Source organism: Delphinapterus leucas, chromosome 2, assembly GCF_059928025.1.
Source record: "Delphinapterus leucas isolate spDelLeu-1000000601 "Yukka" chromosome 2, BTC_Dleu_Yukka2, whole genome shotgun sequence".
In the NCBI taxonomy this organism is placed as follows: domain Eukaryota; kingdom Metazoa; phylum Chordata; class Mammalia; order Artiodactyla; family Monodontidae; genus Delphinapterus; species Delphinapterus leucas.
This window is the reverse complement of record NC_143130.1, coordinates 182,071,017-182,075,469: the sequence shown is the minus strand read 5'-3', so window position 1 is coordinate 182,075,469 and position 4,453 is coordinate 182,071,017.

The following is a 4,453-nucleotide window of genomic DNA, read 5'->3' as shown; positions in this document are numbered from 1 at the left end:
GAGAAAATCAGAAACACAGAACATTTCCTATTTTAAAATGCTATTGTGAAAAATTCCGTTTCTCCCTAGACCCACCGTGTGGCTGACATGGTTGGTCTTGGTGCTCCGGCCTGGTGTCAGGCCTGAGCCTCTGAGGTGGGAGAGCCGAGTTCAGGACACTGGACCACCAGAGACCACCCGGCTCCATGTAACATCAACCGGCAAGAGCTCTCCCAGAGATCTCTGTCTCAACGCTAAGATCCAGCTCCACCCAATGGCCAGCAAACTCCAGGGCTGGACGCCCCACGCCAAACAACCAGCAAGACAGGAACACAACCCCACCCATTAGCAGAGAGGCTACCTAAAATCATACTAAATTCAGAGACACCCCAAAACACACCACTGGACGCAGCCCTGCCCACCAGAAAGACAAGATCCAGCCCCACCCACCAGAACACAGGCATCAGTCCTCTCCGCCAGGAAGGCTACACAAGCCACTGAACCAACCTTACCCACTGGGGGCAGACACCAAAAACAAAGGGAACTACGAACCTGCAGCCTGCGAAAAGGAGATCCCAAACACAGTAAGTTAAGCACAATGGGAAAACAGAGAAATATGTAGCAGATGAAGGAGCAAGGTAACAAACCATCAGACCAAACGAAGAGGAAATAGGCAGTCTACCTGAAAAAGAATTCAGAGTAATGATAGGAAAGATGATCCAAAATCTTGGAAATAGGATGGAGAAAATACAAGAAACGTTTAACAAGGACCTAGAAGAACTAAAGAGCAAACAAACAATGACGAACAACACAATAAATGAAAATAAAAATTCTCAGGAAGGAAGCAATAGCAGAATAACTGAGGCAGAAGAATGGATAAGTGACCGGGAAGATAAAACAGTGGAAGTAACTACCGCAGAGCAAAATAGAGAAAAAAGAATGAAAAGAACTGAGGACAGTCTCAGAGACCTCTGGGACAACATTAAAAGCACCAATGTTTGAATTATAAGGATCCCAGAAGAAGAAGAGAAAAAGAAAGGGTCTGAGAAAATATCTGAAGAGATTATAGTTGAAAACTTCCCTAACATGGGAAAAGAAACAGCCAGTCAGGTCCAGGAAGTGCAGAGAGTCCCATACAGGATAAATCCAAGGAGAAACATGCCAAGACACATATTATTCAAACTATCAAAAATTAAATACAAAGAAAAAAATCCTAAAAGCAGCAAGGGAAAAGCAACAAATAACACACAAGGGAATCCCCGTAAGGTTAACAGCTGATCATTCAGCAGAAACTCTGCAGGCCAGAAGGGAGTGGCAGGACATATTTAAAGTGATGAAAGGGAAAAACCTACAACCAAGATTACTCTACCAGCAAGGATCTCATTCAGGTTCGATGGAGAAATTAAAACCTTTACAGACAAGCAAAAGCTAAGAGAATTCAGCACCACCAAACCAGCTTTACAACAAATGCTAAAGGAACTTCTCTAGGCAGGGAACACAAGAGAAGGAAAACACCTACAAAAACAAACCCAAAACAATTAAGAAAATGGTACTAGGAACATACATAGCGATAATTACCTTAACTGTAAATGGATTAAATGCTCCAACAAAAAGACATAGCCTGGCTGAAGGGATACAAAAACAAGACCTGTGTACATGCTGTCTACAAGAGACCCACTTCAGACCCAGGGACACATACAGACTGAAAGTGAGGGGATGGAAAAAGATACTCCATGCAAATGGAAATTGAAAGAAAGCTGGAGCAGCAATTCTCATATCAGACAAAATAAACTTTAAAATAAAGACTATTACAAGAGACAAAGAAGGACACCACATAATGATCAAGGGATCAATCCAAGAAGATATAACAACTGTAAATATTATGCATCTGACATAGGAGCACCTCAATACACAAGACAAATGCTAACAGCCATAAAAAGGGAAATCCATAGTAACACAATAATAGTAGGGGACTTTAACACTCCACTTTCACCAACAGACAAATCATCTAAAATGAAAATAAATGAGGAAACACAAGCTTTAAATAACACCTTAAACAAGATGGACTTCACTGATATTTATAGGACATTCCATCCAACAACAACAGAATACACTTTCTTCTCAAGTGCTCATGGAACATTCCCCAGGATACATCATATCTTGGGTCACAAATCAAGCCTTGGGAAATTGAAGAAAATTGAAATCGTATCCAGTATCTTTTCTGACCACAACTTTATGAGACTAGATATCAATTACAGGGAAAAAAACTGTAAAAAATACAAACACATGGAGGCTAAACAACACGCTACTAAATAACCAAGAAATCACTGAAGAAATCAAAGAGGAAATAAAAAAATACCTAGAGACAAATGACAATGAAAACACGACCCAAAACCTATGGGATGCAGCAAAAGTTCTAAGAGGGAAGTTTACAGCACTACAATCCTACCTCAAGAGACAAGACAAATCTCAAATAAACAACCTAACCTTACACCTAAAGCAATTAGAGAAAGAAGAACAAAAAAACCCCCAAAGTTAGCAGATGGAAAGAAATCATAAAGATCAGATCAGAAATAAATGAAAAAGAAATGAAGGAAACAATAGCAAAGATCAATCAAACTAAAAGCTGGTCCTTTGAGAAGATAAACAAAGTTGATAAACCATTAGCCAGACTCATCAAGAAAAAAAGGGAGAAGACTCAAATCAACAGAATTAGAAATGAAAGAAGGAGAAGTAACAACTGACACTGCAGAAATACAAAGGATCATAAGAGACTACTGCAAGCAACTATATGCCAATAAAATGGACAACCTGGAAGAAATGGACAAGTTCTCAGAAAAGCACAACCTTCCGAGACTGAACCAGGAAGAAACAGAAAATATAAACAGACCAATCACAAGCAGTGAAATTGAAACTGTGATTAAAATTCTTCCAACAAACAAAAGGCCAGGACCGGATGGCTTCACAGGCAAATTCTATCAAACATTTAGAGAAGAGCTAACACCTATCCTTCTCAAACTCTTCCAAATTATAGCAGAGGGAGGAACACTGCCAACCTCATTCTACGAGGCCACCACCATCCTGATACCAAAACCAGACAAAGATGTCACAAAGAAAGAAAACCACAGGCCAATATCACTAATGAACATAGATGCAAAAATCCTCAACAAAATACTAGCAAACAGAATCCAAGAACACATTAAAAGGATCATACACCATGATCAAGTGGGGTTTATCCCAGGAATGCAAGGATTCTTCAATATACGCAAATCAATCAATGTGATACACCATATTAACAAATTGGAGGATAAAAACCATATGATGATCTCAATGGATGCAGAAAAAGCTTTTGAGAAAATTCAGCACCCATTTACGATATAAACTCTCCAGAAAGTAGGTAGAGGCGGAACCTCCCAAGAACTGAATCACAGAGCTACTCTACACCTTTCACAAAAGACCCTTTTAAGAAGTACTTAAGGGAAAACAGAAGTAAGAGGGCGAGAGAGAGAGTGCACATGCACGCGTGCATGTGTGTATGAAAGAGAGGGTGGAAAAGAACTGGAACAGAGCTCAGGACATGCAGTGTACCATGACATCTGAACAGACCTTTGTGCTCCACGTAATTCTGTTTTCTAAAAGCAGCTTCTGGTAGTCTGTTTTTCAAAGACGACACTTTCATTACATACTTAAACTCTAGTTCGTGTGGTCTAAAAAACAAAATAACAATATCATGTAATGTAATAAACACTGAAACTACAGCTTCATAAGTTTTGGTTTTCGAATATAAAGCAAACAAAAATATTATAACCACAAAAAATTCTTAAATCTATAAACGCCAGATCAAATAATGTACATATTCATAAATATTATAGATTTTTGAGTATGTGACCTCATAAACCATGGTCTGCAAATGTGTTCCCATTTTCTGAATGCATGCATTTCTGTTATAACCAAAATATCCAGACATGTGGAAGAATTATGCATATTGGAACGAGAATCTTCTAGAAATTACACTACGTAAGAACTTTTGATAATATGGGACTGCCGACCATGCAGTGCCACAGGATGAACCGCAGCCAGACTTGCATCATTTCCCCTGACTACCTTTTCCTTCTTTAAAACTCATTTTTAAATACTTGCAGACTTACAGATGCCTCCTTTCCCCCCAAATACCTCTTAATGTGTACCCTTAAGAAAAATATTTCCTTATATAACCACAAAACAATTAGCAAAAATCAACAAATTAACAATGATACAGGACAATTTTTTAACCTACAGACCTCATTCAAATGTTGCCAACTGTCTCACTAAGGTCCCTTGTAACAAAAGAAGGTACTTTTTTCTGGTTCAGGATCCAATCCAGGATGCCACATTGCATTTACGTATGTCTCTTTAGTCTCCTTCAGTCTGCAACAATCTCTGAGTCTTTATCTTCAGTGACCTTGATATTTTTGAATAATATAGACCATTTATT